The sequence below is a fragment of the Erythrolamprus reginae genome, chromosome 2 (assembly GCF_031021105.1).
Source record: "Erythrolamprus reginae isolate rEryReg1 chromosome 2, rEryReg1.hap1, whole genome shotgun sequence".
Classification (NCBI taxonomy): domain Eukaryota; kingdom Metazoa; phylum Chordata; class Lepidosauria; order Squamata; family Dipsadidae; genus Erythrolamprus; species Erythrolamprus reginae.
The window spans coordinates 48,021,615-48,040,341 of NC_091951.1; the positions used below are offsets into that span (position 1 = coordinate 48,021,615).

At 38.8% G+C, this 18,727-nt stretch overlaps 1 pseudogene; it reads right to left on the minus strand.

The window, feature by feature from the left end:
- The window catches only part of LOC139160364 (zinc finger protein 721-like), a 39,937-nt pseudogene extending 25,612 nt beyond the window's left edge, over window positions 1-14,325 (minus strand).
- Window positions 14,326-18,727: the final 4,402 nt, after the last annotated feature.

Here is an 18,727-nt window from a genome sequence, read left to right on the forward strand (position 1 = left end):
TATAGTTTAATAATTCTTTTTGACTTCAAGCAAGAAAATGTTATAATGGTCATCCTTAACTGACGTGTTACAGCCAGAAAATAGAGTTTTGCCATCGAGAGATCAGCGGTGGGCTACTGCCCGGATGGGGGTAACGCAGTGGGGTAGTGAAAATGGAGCTCAACCCCAGAGCACCCCAGAGCACCCAATTTGCCAGACAGATTCCACAATTACAGGCTTCCTGCATTTCTTTCAAGTCTATGCCATAACCTTGCTTTAACAGACAACCCATGAATGGGAAACCCTTGATGGGCTTTCAAGACTCTCTTATTATACCACAACAATATTAAAGACTTCCAATAAACTTGGTGGTGTCTGATTCTTGATCTGGATTGCCTGAAAATAGCGGTGGGCTACTGCCCGGATGGGGGTAATGCAGTGGGGTAGTGAAAATGGAACTCCACCCCAGAGCACCCAATTTGCACTGAAAGATGTTAAAGAAAATGCAAGGTGTCCTGCATAAGCCATGCCCACAGTGTGGTAGTAAAAGTTTTTGTAGCTCTTCACTGCCTGAAAGGGTTGGTGCTCCATAACTGCAGAGATTTAGAGGAAGCAGATTATTTTGCTCGTTGACAATCAGTTACTGGCAGCATGCTACGTGGAAACTGCTTTGGCTGCACTTATGTATCAGCTATGGAGAGAGCAGGAACAGAGAGTGCAACCTCTTTGATCTATCGATGTCTTTCAGTCAGTGTTGGGCTGCCAAAATTTTTACTGCCACATTGTGGGCATGGCTTATTGTGTGGGTGTGGCTTGATGGTCATGTGACTGGGTAGGAGTGATTTGCCAGCCATGTGACCAGGTGGGAGTGGCTTCATGGTCATGTGGCTAGGTGGGTGTGACCACTTCATGTGACTACTGAAATGAGGAAATGGCTGAACACACTTTTCCCAAGAGTGTGATAGACCAGGGGTCTCTAATTGTTTGGACCTCAGGGACCACCAAATTCATAATTTTAAATCCTATGGACCACTGGTGGGGGTTTTTCAGGCCTACCTGTTTGCTTCTCCGAAGCCTCTGGGTGGCTGGCCCGAGATAAAGTGCCTGTAATAGGCACACAGCCTAGAAACCTCTTTTGTGTTCCTTCTTTTAAGAAGCTTGGTCAATCTGGGTGAAGGAAAAAATGGTCGACTGGAGGTTGGATGGCTTTTTTTTCTTGTTCAATTTTAAACGGGAACAAAAGATTGCAAAAAAAAATTGGAGAGGAAGCAGCTAATTAGCAACGAGTGCTATAATGGAAAGCTTTTGAAAGGATAGTAAAAACCCAATGACTGAGGATTTTTAAAATTGGATTATTGAACTATCTTGATGAATATTTATTTTAGAAAAAGAGTTTTAATCAATTGAGAAAATTAAGTATTAATATATAAAGCAAGTGAAAATATGCTTGTGGAATCAATAAGATCGCCACTTGCTGGTTAGAGAAATTATCATAGAGGAAGATTCTGCTGGATGTATAAAAAACCACTGATCTTGGCTCTTGGAACATCTTATCTATGGTGACTGTGAATATTTTTAATTACTTGCATGTGTAGACTATAAGACTTTGAAGATGAGGATTTATATTGCTCCAGAAGGATTATTCTCCAGAATTATAGAGTTATAAAGTTACTGAGCCTATAATTGAATTGATAATGTATGCTAGTATGAAACGTGGATGATAGGTTTTTTAAATGAATTAGATTTTTAGAATATGACTATTGTTAGATTTTTACGTGATTCTAGATTTGATGTTTTTTAATATTTTAAGTATTAAGATTTCTTGCATATTTTGTACTTGTCTTGTTGCAAGCCGCCCTGAGTCTTAGGTGGCATGGGAATCTAATTAATAAATAAATAATAAATAAATAAATATTTTCCTGAGTATCCCCAACTACAGACAAAAAATGAAAGTGAGGAAATAATGACAAATTCAAAGTACAAATCCTCCTGTCTGTCACTTTTAATTCAATATCACAATTATTCAACAGGACAATGCATTATTACATTCCATCACACTCTAAACTTTGATGAAACTAGAATCGCCTTTGGATTATAATTTATATTTTCTCTGGTACATTGTTTCCAACGTTTTGTGAGGATAAAGAAAATGAGAATGTATTAAGAAGGGGGAAACAATTCTAAGACTATTATCTCAGTCTTCAACACTGTGACTAATTTTATTTTATTTTATTGGATTTGTATGCTGCCCCTCTCCGCAGATTCAGGGCGGCTAACGACAGTAGTAAACAGCATATGACAATCTAATATAAACAGTTAAAAACCCCTATTGTAAAACCAAACATACATACAGACATACCATGCATAAAATTGTAAAGGCCTAGGGGGAAAGAGTATCTCAATTCCCCCATGCCTGGCGGCAGAGGTGGGTTTTAAGAAGCTTACGAAAGGCAAGGAGGGTGGGAGCAATTCTAATCTCTGGGGGGAGTTGGTTCCAGAGGGTCGGGGCTGTCACAGAGAAGGCTCTTCCCCTGGGTCCCACCAAGCGACATTGTTTAGTTGACGGGACCCAGAGAAGACCCACTCTGTGGGACCTAACTGGTTGCTGGGATTCATGCAGCAGAAGGCGGTCTCGCAGAGTGATTAAGTTAGTAGACCAGCAAAATACTGTGCACATAATATACCTAGACTTCAGCAAGGCATTCGAAAAATTAGACCATAACCTACTTCTTCGTAAGTTAGGAAAAGTGGAATAGACAGCCTCATCATCAGATGGATCCACAGCTGGCTGCAAACCATCTTCAACTTAATGGGTCTAAGCCGACATGGAGAGAAGTAAGTAGTGGAGTACCACAAGGCTCCATCTTAGGCCCAGTACTCTTCAGTATCTTCATAAATGACTTAGATGAGGGAATAGAAGGGGAAGTTACCAAATTTGCATTTTGACACTAAGCGGGCAGGAATAGTAACACCCTAGAAGATAGAGACAGATCTTGACAGACTTGCGCGCTGGGCCCTAACTAACAAAATGAAATTCAATGTAGAGAAAAGTAAAGTTCTACACTTAGGTTAAAAAAAATCCCCAAAGGTATATATATAAACTGGGTGAAACCAGGCTTAATAGCAGTGACTGTGAGAAGGATCTTGGAGTCCCAGTGGACAATCGGCTAAACATGAATCAGCAGTGTGCAGTGGCAACTTAAAAAGCTAATGCAATCCGACGTTGCATCAACAGGGGGATACAATCAAGATCAAGTGAGGTACTAATACCACTCTATAGAGCCTTGGTTAGACCACACCTGGAGTACTGCATGCAGTTTTGGTCACCACACTATAAAAAAGATGTTGGGACTCTAGAAAAAGTGCAGAGAGCAACCAGGATTAGGAGACTGAAAACTAAAACATATGAAGAACGGTTACAGGAACTGGATGTGGATAGTCTAGTGAAGAGAAGGACCAGGGGAGACATGACAGCAGTGTTCCAATATTTGAGGGGTGGTCACAAAGAGGAGGGGCTCAAGCTATTTTCCAAAGCATCTGAAGGCCAGACAAGAGATAATGGATGGAAACCGATCAAGGAGAGATTCAATCCAGAAATTAAGGAGGAACTTTCTGACAGTGAGAATAATCAACCAATGGGACAACTTGCTTTCAGAAGTTGTGGGAGCTTCATCACTTGAGACTTTCAAGAGGAGATTGGACTGCCATTTCTCAGAAATGGTATAGGGTCTCCTGCATGAGCGGAGGGTTGGACTAGATGACCTACAAGGTCCCTTTCCACTCTCTTAATCTGTTTTCTTTAAGTCAAAAGAAGGACATTTTCAACACTTTGTGTGTGATCAAGTGGGAAGTAGCAGGAAACGCCTGAAAAGAAAATCCATGGATTTGACTATCATATTTTTCAGAGTATATGACACACCTTTTTCCTCCCTAAAAGTGGCTGATAACTTGGGTGCGTCTTATACTCTGAATGTAGCTTTTTTCCAGCCCTAACTAGCTACTATCTTCCCAGTTCTTACCTTGTCTACTCTTTCATTGTTTCTCTCTGCAAAAAATGTTTTCCAAGCCCTAAGTCTTTGCAGGGCTTTTTTCATTGCTTTAACTTGCTCTGAATAAGTTTCTTTCCAGCCTTAACCAGGTGCTAACGATGTTCCCAGTACTTACCAGCTTGCAAACTCTTTCATCGTTACTCTCTGTGAAGAATGTTTTGCACACCCTGTCTTTGTAGGGTTTTTTCCCCAATTCTCTATTTGCATTGGATGTTTCTTTCCAGCCCTAACCAGGTGCTAACTATGTTCCCAGCTCTTACTGGCTTTCAAGCTCTTTCATTGTTACTCTCTGCGAAGAATGTTTTCCAAGCCTTAAGTCTTTCCAGAGTTTTTTCATTGCTCTAACTTGTTCTAAATAAGTTTCTTTACAGCCCTTAAAATGTGCTAAAAATGTTCCCAGCTCTTACCAGTTTACAAACTCTTTAATTATTACTCACTGCTAAGAATGTTTTTGGAAGCCCTGAGTCTTTGCAGTTTTTTCCCCATTGGTCTAACTTGCTCCAAATGTTTCCTTCAAGCCCTAACCAGGTGCTAATGATGTTCCCAGCTCCTACCCGCTCGCAAGCACTTTAATTGTTACTCTGTGAAGAATGTTTTCCAAGTCCTAAATCTTTGCAGGGTTTTTTCCATTGCTCTACTTGCTCCAAATGTTTATTTCTAGGTCTAATGATGTTCCTAGCTCTTACTGGCTTTCAAGCTCTTTCATTGTTACTCTCTCCAAGTAAAGTTCTTGTAAAGCTGTAACCAGGGGATAAAATAATGTGCTGAAGCTGACCAGACTAAGGACACTAGCCAGATGAATACCTGGTAAGCAGATTCTTTTCCCTATTTTCCTCCCCAAAAACTAAGGTGCGTCTTATACTCTGAAAAATAAGAATTAACATAGATTCTTAACTAAATATATCTCTGTATGAGACATTACATAATTCCTGCTCCTGTCGCTCTCTCTCCAAAGTCCATGCACTTCTCCCCCTTATGGATGTTCTTATAGGAAGTGAGACTCCTAGTTTGGCTGAAATTCTTTCTGCACTCCAAGGATTTATATGGGTTTCTCCCAGTCTAGATCCTTTTATTACCAGCAAGTTGATTTCTGTAAGAAAAGGTCTTGCCACACTCTCTGTCTTTATATGACTATTCCCGTATGGATCCTTCTATGGGAAATAAGATGACTGTGTTGTCTAAAGTCCTTTCCACATTCCAAGCATTTATATGGCTTCTCTCCTGTGTGGATCCTTCTATGAGAAGTAAGATAGCTGTTGGAACGAAAGCCCTTTCCACAATCCATGCATTTATAGGGCTTCTCCCCCGTGTGGATCCTTTTATGGGAAATAAGACTGGTTTGTTGGTTAAAGCACTTACCACACTCCATGCATTTATATGGTTTTTCCCCTGTGTGGATCCTTCTATGAGAAGAAAGATGACTGTTGGAACGAAAGCCCTTTCCACACTCCATGCATTTATAGGGCTTCTCCCCTGTGTGGATACTTTTATGGGAATTAAGACTACTCTGATGGTTAAAGCCCTTTCCACACTCCATGCATGTATATGGCTTCTCCCCTGTGTGAAGCATTTGTTGGCATGTAAGATCACTGCTTATTTTGAAACCTGTTCCACACTCCGGGTATTTATAAGGCTTCTCCCCTGTGTGGGTCCTTTTATGGGAATTAAGACTAGTCTGTTGGCTAAAGCCCTTTCCACACTCCAGGCATTTATATGGCTTTTCCCCTGTGTGGATCCTTTTATGGGAAATAAGACTGGTTTGTTGGTTAAAGCACTTACCACACTCCATGCATTTATATGGCTTCTCCCCTGTATGGACCCTTCTATGGGAAGAAAGATGACTGTTGGAACTAAAGCCCTTTCCACACTCCATGCATTTATATGGCTTCTCCCCTGTATGAATCCTTTGATGGTATGTAAGATCGCTACTTATTCTGAAGCTCTTTCCACACTCCATGCATTTATATGGCTTCTCCCCTGTGTGGATCCTTCGGTGGGCTGTAAGTTTACTGCGTGTTCTGAAGTCATTTCCACACTCCATGCATTTATATGGCTTCTCCCCTGTGTGGATCCTTTGATGGGATGTAAAATTACCACTTGTACTGAAGGCCTTTCCACACTCCATGCACTTAAATGGCTTCTCCCCTGTGTGGATCCTTTGATGGGATGTAAGAATGCCACGTTGAGTAAAGCCCTTTCCACACTCCATGCATTTATATGGCTTCTCCCCTGTGTGGATCCTTTCATGGGACATAAGATTACTGAGTTGACTGAAGCCTTTTCCACATTCCAAGCATTGATGTGGCTTCTCCCTTATGTGTCTTCCGTTATGGAAAGTAGGATGACCACATTGGTGCTTTTCACACTCAATGTATTTAAATAGCTTCTCTCCTAAGTGCACCCTTTTATCAGATTTCAATCTTTCTCCAGAAAGAGTGAAGGTCCCATTGTAATTTTTTCCACTGCTGTTGCATACACAGTCTTCTGGTTTGGCTTGGCTTGGACAATATTCATGTACATCTAATATGTCTTTGAATAGTCCTACACCTTTTCTGATATATTTTTTCTCTATTTTTCCTAGTTGGTCAGGAAAGCCTTGCAACTGAGAATCAACTGAAGATGGGCTTTCCTTATTCCAATTATTTGTTGGGTTTTTCTCCTGCCTTTGTTGTTCCATTCGATTTGCAGGCTTCTCTGTTCTGTTCCCAAGTCTGAACGTTTGGAATGGTTCAATCATCTGTTTATTCTCCTGCCCATTATTACCTTCAAAGGAAAAGAGAAAAAAAATGTTAGCAAGGTTAAGAAAAAAGGGCAATTTATCTCTGTATATTGTGCCAAATTTCAATATATTGTATATTTGAATACTTATAGTGGCATAGTATATAAATTATAATGTCATGAGACATCAAAGATTTCAAACATCTAAAACAAAATTTTAATTTTAGAACCAGGAGAAACATCCAAGAAAGCATTTGTAGAAAACCTAAGATTTATTGGAGGTGGGCCAATTCTGGAAGAGCCCTCTGAGAATTAACTTTGAAACTAGTTTTTTCCTTCCTATTTGTGTTTTAATTTTTTCCTCCCAAAGATCACGTGAAGAGAAAGAAAACTTATGAGTTCTTGTATTAAGCAGCAAGTTTGCAATTGAAAAATGGCACCATGTTGCCCTAGTTCCAAGACTCAGAATAGAAATGAAATGGCAGCAAAGTCCATTAAGCCCCCAAAATTAATTGAATTGCAATCCTTCATAGAAGTGATACGGAAGAACCTGGGACAAAAATATGAAATCTCTTTGAAAGAGTATAGCATTACCTCAAACCAAGGAATTACTTTATCACCGACTGGTATAAATACAAATAGAAAAACTCAAAAGATGACAAAGGACATAGGATGCATCTGAGCAGAAAGCCATCGATCTATTTCCATACTAGGAACAGCAGAACAGCATCCCTTTTTCTTTTCCCTTACAAGAGATGATGATGATTATTATTATTATTATTATTATTATTAATTAGATTTGTATGCTGCCCTTCACCAAAAACTCGGGACGGCTCACAGGATAAAATAAACGATACAGCAACAAATCTAATCAATTAAAATTACAACTAAAAACCCAATACAGTAAAAACAATCAGCCAATTCATTCACAACCACACATTTCATTTATTATGACGACTTCTATTTGGAGATTTTTAAATAAGAAACAGCCAACGGCATCTAACTACATCATGTCTTCCTGAACACTGCCTGGAGAAGAGAAAACCTTACCTAAAGAAGCCGTGTTTCTGTAATTCTCCAGCATGACTTCCCAATGCAGATCTTTTTGGTCAGGATCCAACTGAGACCACTCCTCCTCAGAGAAATAAACAGCCACATCGTCAAAGGACACAAGACCCCCCTGAAAAAAAAGAGTACAGAATAGGTCTGGGAGGGACTGCAAGACTTGCCCCATTCTTTAGAAATTCCCAAAGCAAAGTTATGCATTAAGCTCTATGCTTAGTAGGATTCTAGGATTCAGATGATAAAATGAACAGAACAAATAACATTTGACTGAAACAATATTTTTAAGCAGCTTTTATCATCTTGATTGATTCTACAGGACTTTTGGTGACAATCAGCAAAAGATCTGTTTCCTTCTGGATCCATTCATCCACCATAAACTTTATTAATTAATTATTTATTTATTTACTTACTTACTTACTTACTTACTTACTTACTTACTTACTTACTTACTTACTTACATACGTATTTATTTAGTCCAATACATAATGCACATTGAAGAAAATAGATATGTAATAATATAAATAAAGAAAAGAATAGAAGATATATAAGTATAGGTGAACAAATTTGAAAGGAAGAAAAGATAAATGAGATAAGGAGAGACAGGGGACGGAAGGCACACTGGTGCACTTATGTACGCCCCTTACTGACCTCTAAGGAACCTGGAGAGGTCAGTCGTGGATAGTCTAAGGGAAAAATGTTGGGGGTTAGGGGTTGACACTACTGAGTCAGGTAATAAGTTCCACGCTTCGACAACTCAGTTGCTGAAGTCATATTTTTTATAGTCAAGTTTGGAGCGGTTAATATTAAGTTTGAATCTGTTGCGTGCTCTTGTGTTGTTGCGATTGAAGCTGAAGTAGTCACCGACGGGTAGAACGTTGCAGCATATGATCTTGTGGGCAATACTTAGATCGTGTTTTAGGCGTCATAGTTCTAAGTTTTCAACTCTCAAAACACTCTTCTTAATCCATTAATGCATCCGCCTCAGCATCTGGAGAGAATCAAGTGGCAGGAGGGCCTTGGAAACACCACCTATCAGTGACTATAAACCTTCCTACATTTGCAGAAGACTCTCTCTCTGTCTCTGTCTCTCTGTCTCTCTGTCTCTCTGTCTGTGTGTGTGTGTGTGTGTGTGTGTGTGTGTGTGTGTGGTGGATGGGTGTGTATTGACAGATTTGGTAAAGTGCCATCAATATCCAGAGACACAAAACTCTTTAGATAGCAAGGAATCTTCTAATGGTTTCAGCCATTGGCTGAATGGGAAACAAAGAAACAGAACATTTCCTAAGGAAAACATTTCTTAACCTTTGTAGCCACAGGGGACTTTCACAATAATTCTTGTACCAATCTTTTTCTGTTTTCAATCAATTTTAACTTACCTTATCTTTTAGTCTGATGAACTTATTTTTCTTATGTGTTTGTAATCTAAACATTGTATTTGCAAAATACAATATTAACTTTGCAACAAAGCTTTAAAAAATGATAATGTGCCAGTATTACGTCTTTTTTAAAGCATCTTTACACAAATCAAGTCAAAGAATGCCCCCCCCCAAAAAAATGGGCATTGTGAAGGGTTTTGTAAAAAAAAAAAGTTATTTAAATGTATGGTTTATAATTAGCATGAAGAATATGTTTTAAAACTATTGGTCTTAAAAGAAAATTCTAATAGGAATTTTTTTAAAAAAGTTTTGTTGCTTGGGAACATGAAAGTAAGGCATCCCAAACAAGAGGGGGGGAAATGGAATAAGATTTGGAAGTAAATTAGAATATTAAAGTGCTATTTAAACTATTGCTAAATAGTTGGAGATTGAGTAATAAGTGAAGCTACGTATTTCTAAATAAGTTTGATACTTTAACAAGAAGAAAGAGAAGAAAAAATTTGGAATAGAAAAAGAGAAATCAGACATGGGGAAAATTCTATTGGGACACGAAAAAAACTAATAACCAACATTTATAAATTCTTATTAAATTATAAAATGGAAGAAAAAATTGTTAAGGGAGATATGATTAGTTCATCCAAAAATTTTGGACATAACAAAAATTTGGAACAATGAGATAATAAAATCGTGGAAGAAAAATACCAACCAGCCATCAACACCTGTTCCACAGCGTACTACATGTTGGAAATGTCAATATAAAAATGGAACATATTTACACATGTGGTGGATTACCTGCCCAGTAATCAAACAATTTTGGAACAAAAGTTAAATTTGGCTAGGAAAAATAACAAAACAGAAGATAAATATGAAACCAGAAGCATTTCTGCTAGGGATAATAGATCAGAAGATAGAAAGGAAAAATTTTATGTCATAGTCCACATTCTTACTGCAGTGAAAATATGTTTAGTACAATATTGGAAACAGGGAAGTGTACCAACTGAAAACTTATTGATATAAAAGATTTTAGATTGTGCAGAATCGGACAAGATGACAATGGAGTTAAATGAGAAAGAAGATTCAGAATATTATGCAATTTGGAATTCATTTTTATAATTGGTTGGAAAGAAGGACACAAAATATATTTATTAATGTTTAGTTGAATAACATATAGATATATATAACATTTTAATAACTATTACAAGTATTATAAATATGTATATTAAGCTATGGATAATAGCAATGGAAATAAAGTATACATAAAATATATCCACAAATGAATATATATATACAGTATATATATTAAGAAAAAGAATAATTATTTAATGATCTTAGATTATATACACATATTTAAATATTACCAGTGATGAAAATATATTATGTATATTAAACCTTACGTAAATTAAGTGAATAACCAAAACCAATTTTCTTATATTATCGCTCGTATCAGCCGTCGAATGGACTTACTCTAAGATGTGTTTGATGGATATGTACAAAATAATTAATCATTAGATTTTTTGTTTTGTTTGTCTGCATTTTTTTCTATGTTCTGTTTTTAATGTAAATAATTCAATAAAAACTATTTTTTTAAAAAATAAACCATAAGTAAGCAAAAATTTGATCGTCCAAAGAACTTACCGTAAGATACCCCGAGAGGTGTATGTATATAAATATAAATATCACGGTCTGTCTTGTTTTATTTGTCTTGTTTGTCTTTTTAAAATGCATATACAGTAATTCAATAAAAACTATTTTTTTTATTTTTAAAAAAATCCTTCTCTTACTTGAGTTGGAGGTCCAACCATTGTTTCATCTTCACCATTAGGTAGAGTCAGCTTCCCTCTATTTTCCCCTGTGAGGGACACAGAATTTTCGAATCCAAAATTAACAAAATAGAACAAAGTGTACTATAATAGCAAAGACATAGAGAAGATGAGGCAGCTGAGATCTCTATGGAGAATGGGAGAGTCTTGTATTACCTGTGGATGTTTCTTGATTTGTGTCAAGCGGAGTAGTCTTCAAGAAAAACAGTTCCCGAGGGGTATCGAATAGATGCCTCCTTCGCTCAGGATCTCTGTTTTCCACAGTGAAGGGCTTGAAATATAAGCCACAGAAAAGAAGAATGAAACGACCACACAAACCATGAAATGAATTCTTGTCCTGTTCTTCCAACACCAACTGAAACCACCCAAATCTTTATTCTAGGAATGGATAATGGAACAACATCCTTCAAGAATTAGTGAAATCTTATGAATGTCAGAGAACTGGTAATGAGGAGCATAGAATTAAAACACATTGTTTATTACATCTAAACTCCTTGTAGGCGCCCTAGATGGAATTATCTTACCTGCAACTCAACCTGCTCCTCCTTCTCCTCCTCTGCCTGGCTCAGGAGGAAGCCTTCCACCAGGGCCACTGCCTGGGAGCTGGTCTCTGCTCCACACTCCCGCACCCAGCTCTCCATCTGCAGGGGCAGAAGCGCCAGGAATTGCTCCAGAACTACCAGGTCCAGCATCTGCGCTTTTGTGTGCTTTTCTGGTTTCAACCATCGACTACAAAAGGAATGGAGTCGGCTGCAAAGTCCTCGGGGACCCTCATTCTCCTGATATTGGAGGCTCCTGAAGTTCCAGGCATGAACTTGTGAAATGATGGTTTCCTCTTCCATGGCCTTTTGCCCAGGTCTTCCCCAGATCTCCTCATGGTTCGCAGACTGAGCACCAGAAGGGCTTTTTCCAGTTTTCTCATTTGCCAAATGGCTTGCCATTCTTTGTCCTATCACACAATTTCAAATAGATTGAAGGAATATTGAGGGTCTCCAAATGCTTTTTCATTCATTAGAGCATTCATCTAGCCTCAGAATGAACCATTCAGTCCCTTTTGTTGAAGACAATTTTGTCTGTATGAAACAGTGTACAAATCACTTCCAGTTTATGTACCTGAGACCGAAAACCAAAAATGCCCAAAATTAGAAAATGGTACATTTAACCATTCAATAATAATCCTACTCCTGGAAGGAAGCATATTTCTCAGCTAGTGAAGAATTACAGTGGTACTGAGCAGTTAGTTTCTGTTTGTAATTGTGTGTGTGTATTGCAAGCTATGGGATTGACCCTCGTCAAACATTGGGATGAAATGCACTAAATAAATGCATTTCAGAACATTTGTTTCAGTTTTTTCCTCCCTCAAAGATGGGCTTGCTTTTTAAAAAAATATTTTTATTGTTTTTCAAAAAGACAGACAAAGACATACAACATTAAACATTTAAGGAGCTGCCATTGCTCCGCTTGTCGTAGAAGTCTAACTAGTACAAAAATATAAAAAACCCTAACTGTTATCAGATACAATAGAGAAATGCCACACGTGTAAATTACATTCTTATTAAATTTAACTCTATTTTTTTTAAAAGATGGGCTTGTTTTTTAAAAACCAAGAAATACATATACATTATTAAAAAAAACAGTGCAGGGAAGAGCAACAAAAATAATTAGCAAACTGGAGGATAAAACACAGGAAAAACGGTTTCTGGAACTGGATATGTCTAGTCTGAAGAAGAGACTAGGGGAGACAGGATAGCAGTGTTCCAATATCTTAGAACTAGGAGCTGACAGAAAGAAAAGGGAGTCAAGCTATTCCCCAAAGCAGCTGAGGGCAGGACAAGAAGCAATGGGTGGAAACTAATTAAGGAGAGAAGCAACAGTTAGGACAATTAATCAGTGGAACAAGTTGCCTCCAGAGGTTGTGAATGCTCCAACACTGGAAGTTTTTAAGAAGAGATTGGACAGCAATTTGTCTGAAGTGGTATAGGCTTTCTTGCCTAAGCAGAGGGTTGGACTAGAAAATCTCTAAGGTCCCCTCCAACTCTGTTTTATTCTAGCACTATATACCTGCAAACAGGGTTCATACAACATGCCAATCCATTAACACATTGACAAACCATTAAAGTCCACATAAAATGAAATCCAACAAAGTGAATCTTGCTTAAGATGTTCCATTTCCCTTTCTTTAGGGCTTGCTTTTTAAGAGTCAAATGACATTATTATTATAGGCTGGCAGGTTCACAAAGAGGTTCCCTTAAGCCCAGACAGTAACTGAAGGTGGTGAGTTCGTGTGAAACACAGGAGTTGGAGGAACCTAGATTGAGATTATTTCCTGGTTCCTTTACCCTCCTAAAACAAATTGAACTGCAGGGGGCCCAGGCAGTGTTCCCTCTAATTTTTTTTTTGGGGGGGGGGGGGGGCGGAAAAGTATAGTGTCTGAGCGGCAGTCCCTTCGGGACTGGGCGGCACATAATAAATAAATGAATGAATGAATGAATAAATAAATACATAAATAAATAAAGTGTGTCTATAACAGTGAGCTCATAATGGGGCAACTCTATCAATATCAAAATGCCACTTAAATAGTTGAGCTAGTTTCAAACTAGATTTTGATTTTCTTTCCCTCTTCCTTACTCCCATTCTTTTTCTTTCTCTTTTCCTTCCTCTCTTTTTTCTATCTGTTTCTCTCTCTTCCTCTCTTCCTCCCTCTCTCCTTCCCTCTCACTCTTTCCCTCTCGGCTTCTGGGCAGGTTTGGAAAACTCTGAGTTGATGATGATTTTTAAGTGAGCGATTGCTCACTGCTCAGCTTAGAGGGAACTATGGACCCAGGCCTTATTTTAGTGTCACCGTGCACTTAAGAATGCAGGCACAGTTTTTGCATCTCCTTCCTTGTAAAACTTTTCTTCCTTCCTGCTTGTGATTTGCCATGCAGGTTCACCCTCTCCCCCTATGGAGCTTTTCCCAGGAAATGGGGTGTAATTGCCTCCCCTGGAATACCGTCCTCCTTCCTGGGGATCTGGATTACTTTCTGGGGACAACACAATTGGAGGCAAAACAGTTTGTCTGGCAGTCTGCTTCTCCTCTCCCCCACCCCTCCCGCCTGTTACGAGCGTAGAAAAGGGGGCAGGGGCATATGGGATCTGGGCTCTCCCATTCTCGGGACACAGAATACTGAACCTGGATGAGGGCATATATCTCTTATTTCTTCAGCGTGAGAATCTCCTGCCTCCCTCTGAATGGGAAAACATACACCAGTCACCGAGGTGCACAGCTGGGTCTCTTCTCTTCAAGACTTTCCTCCAGTTTTACCTCCTGCAAAACTCAAAGAGTTAAAGAGAGAAAGTGCAGAGTCCTAGAGAGGCAAGAATAACAAGTCACTTCCTTCTCACCCTCCTCTGGAATCCACCTGTGGCCCTCCAGTGGTTTAATGCTGAAGCACATGGCTTTTATTTTATTTATTTATTTTGTCAAGCACGTATTAGATAATACAGTATACTGTATAAAAGTATAAACATGATTTGAATCGATGAAATGAATACCAATAAAAGGGAACATTAGGACAGGAGCCGTAGGCATGCTGGTGCACTTATGCATGCCCCTTACAGACCTCTTAAGAATGGGGTGATGTCAACAGTCATTCCTTTATCTCGTATATCATATATCTTTTCTTCCTTTCATATATCTTCTCTATTTTTATATCTTTCTTCTATCCTCTTCTTTATATATATTACTACATGTCTATTCTCTTCAATATGTACTGTTTATTGGACTAACTAACTAAAAAAATAAAATAAAATAATTTTTTATGTTTTTATGTCTTTTTAAAAAATTAGGATAAGATGGTGATTATATGAAATTCATCATGCACATCCTAAAAAAAGGGGGGGTATAATTTTAGAGGGAATGTACTTTGTTTTGGAGAATATCTGGTTTGAGGAAAGGGGGAATTATTTAATAAGTAAAAAGCTTCTAATATTTTATATGATACTGGTTATAATGAGGCTTTGACAAACTATTTGTATTTTTTTAAATACATTTTTATTAGACCTTTTTCTTTAAAAAAATTTAATATTTGGGAAAATTTAAACTTAAATCTAGAACTTAGGATATAAAAGAAACACATGTTTATATGGAAATATATGATCTGAATGGAGAAGAGAAGTATGCTAAGTGATGGCAAGAATATAAGAAAATGATCTTAAACTTTAGGAACAGCTAATTGATTCTATAAGATTTTTATGAGATATAACATATAACCTGTATGAAATAAGTATTAAAAATGAATTAAGAATGGAATGAATTTATCTAGATAAGAACTGAATTGATTCTTGGAATAAGCTATTTTCTAGTCCATAAATTGAGTTAATTTTTTTTAGAAAAAGTTTATTAAATATATAAACATTAAAAAAGACAATACATAATCTTTTCACCTGTGTTTCATACTCATTTACATTAATATTGCATTGTATAATGTCTTGATTCAGACAAACAAATATATAAAGAAAAAGAACAGATAGAGGTAGAAAAAAGAAACAGAAACATATGTAAACCTATAACCCCCCGCCCCCGGCCAGCTTTCTATCTATTCTACGGCATTTGGTACCAACGGTTATTTTTCGGTTTTATGCAAAACCTTTTGAATTGTAATATGATTTCCTACATCAACAGAAGTTTGTATTATATTTTTCTATTTCTTAAACATAATCTCTCTATATACAGCTTTATCTCTGCTTCCTCTTTTCCACCCATTTGTAAAATTCTTTCCAAATTTCATAGTATTTTGTTTCATCGTCTTTAAGCTCTTGTGAGTTTAAACTGCTGTAGAATATTGTATTTTTGGTTGTGAGCCACGCGGGTCCCTAGGTAGTTGGGCGGCATAAAAATTGAATGAATGAATGAATGAATGAATAAGAAAGATGAGATTGAGGCAGTTGTTGCGCCTAGTGTTCTTAGATGCTAATTGATCTAGTCCCAGATTAGTAACAGCATTGAATAGGATTGTATGGATGGGTTCAGTTGTACATTTGTTTAGGGTCCAATTAATAAGAAGTAGATTGAGGTCAACACGAAAGGTAAGAGGGTATGGGCAGGAGGTGTCCACATTAGTAGTGAAACCAGTTAGTAAATTGGTGATGTTGCTTTATCTTTGCAGAGGGAGCGCCCGGTAGATTCTATGTACATTGCAGATACTAATGCAAAGAAGGAAGGAAGGTACATTTCTGATGGGGACCAGGTGTTTGTCATGACCATCCTGATCAGGAAGCCTTCACAATCCAAGTGCTTTTAACGATGCTAGACGTATCAGCAATCTGCCATATTTAAGAAAAGCTGGAGAAAGTTGTATCCTTGCATAGGGCCAAAGAACAGACAACAAATGGAATTCTGCCTTCTTTTCACCCAAGAGACTCAAAATAATCTTATCTTGACACTACACCCCATAAAAGAGGACAATAGTCATTCGTGCCCTTATCACGTCGAGGTTCGAATACTGCAATGCTCTCTACATGGGGATACCTTTGAAGAACGTTCAGAGACTTCAAGTGGTGCAAAATGCAGCCATACAAGCAGTCATGTGACTTTTGAGATATGCCCATGTTTCTCCAGCACTCCGTGAGCTGCATTGGCTGCCGATTGGTCTCTGAACGCAATTCAAAGTGGTGGTTATGACATATAAAGCTCTACATGGCATTGGACCAGATTACTTGTGGAACTGTCTTCTGCCTCATGTATCCCAGCAGCTGGTCAAGTCCCAGAGTCGGCCTTCTCCAGGTCCCGTCAGCCAGGCAATGTTGCCTAGCAGGACCTAAGGGAAGAGACTTCTCTGTGGCAGCCCTGGTCCTCTGGAACCAACTCCCCTCGGAGATTCGCAATGCCCCCACCCTCCCATAAAATATTAAAAATGCATCACTTTTGACAGGCTTGGGGCCACTGAATTTTAACATCTACCCCGGCCTATGATTCAATCAATAATGTATGTTAGGATGAAATGTGGATGATTTTTGTTTAATGAATTGGGGTTTCAGAATATGACTCTAGATTTTTACGTATTTTTAGATTTGATATTTTTTAATATTTTAAATGTTAAATTTCTTGCATATTTTGTATTTGTTTTGCTGTAAACCGCCCTGAGTCTCAGGAGAAGGGGGGGGCATAGCAATGTAATAAATAAATAATAATAAACAATAGTGTTGTCCCCAAACTAGGTCTCAACCTGGTGCTGAGACCAATGAAGAACACAAGACACGACGTGCAGGTTTTCTTTCCTTTTATTGAAGTTCTGCAAGGAAAGGGGTCTTGGCCCAAATGCCAAGGAACTTTGAGCAATAGCATTAGGAAAGCTTTATACATTTTCACCAAAGCAGAAGGCAGGATATATTTAAAATATCATATAATAAACATTTTGGTAATGCTCTAACAATCATTCTATAATTTCTATTAGTCTACAGCCAATTGATGCCTCAATGGCTTTCAGTACAACGGATCATGGCCTTCTACTGCAACATCTCTGTTTTGCAGTGCTTCTCCCACTTCCTGAAATAGTGATGGTGGAAGGAAAAAAAATCTCTGGAGACATCTATTTTCTGCTTGCACCAAGATCTACATGGAATTGATGGCAGGGGTTATCTGTTGGTCCAGAGCCTGGTGTACTAATTATTAGTAGACCAGCAAAACAACGTGGACATACCGTAATATACCTAGAGCTCAGCAAGGCATTCGACAAAGTAGACCGTAACCTATTTCTTTGTGAGCTAGAGAAAAGGGGGATAGACAACCTCACCACCAGATGGATCCACAACTGGCTGGCAAACCATACTCAGCATGTAGTCCTTAATGGGTCTAAGTCCACATGGAGAGAAGTAAGCAGTGGGGTACCAGAAAGCCCCGTCTTAACCCCAGTACTGTTCAAAATCTTCATGAACAACTTAGATGAGGGAACAGAAGGGGAATTTACCAACTTTACAGATGACACTAAGCTGGCAGGAAGAGCTAAGCCCTAGAAGATAGGCTCAAGATCTAGACAGATGTTGATAGACTTGAGTGCTGGGCACTATCTAACAAAATGAAATTCAATGTAAAAAAAAGTAAAATCCTAAACTTACTGTGTTTCCCAAAAAATAAGACCCTGACTTATACTTGTTTGAACCTTGAAATAAGCCCCTGGCCTTATTGCCATACACTCAAAAGCCCTATTGAGCTTATTATCAGGAGATGTCTTATTTTGAGGGAAACAGAGTAGGTAACCCACCCACCCCAAAGTATACATATAAACTGAGTGAAACCAGGCTTAATAGCAGTGACTGTGAGAGGGATCCTAGTGCAGAGGTCCCCAACCGCCGGTCCGCGGACCGGGACCGGGCCGTTGGGGTTTTCCAGCCGGTCCGCGGCGTCGGAGACCCAAAGCCCATGTGGAGGAAGACGGAGCCAAGCGGGGCCACCCGGAGACCTTTTCCCGTCTTCTTCTCCTCGCTCGCTCCCCTCATAGCCAGCAGCCCCGCTCGCGGGGGGATGCCCGTTCGTAGCTACCAGCCCGCCAAGCGTCGAGGGGGCTTCCGAGGCTGAAGGGAAGAGCCGGAATGCCCTTCCCGGGTTTAGATTGCTTGCTGTTGGGGGAAACGGAGGAGGCGGCGGCGGCGGTGGGGCGCGATCGCCTACTTTCTGGAGCGAGGAGAAAAGAACCGCCGCCTCCTCCGTTTTCCCCAACAGCAAGCAATCTAAACCCGGGAA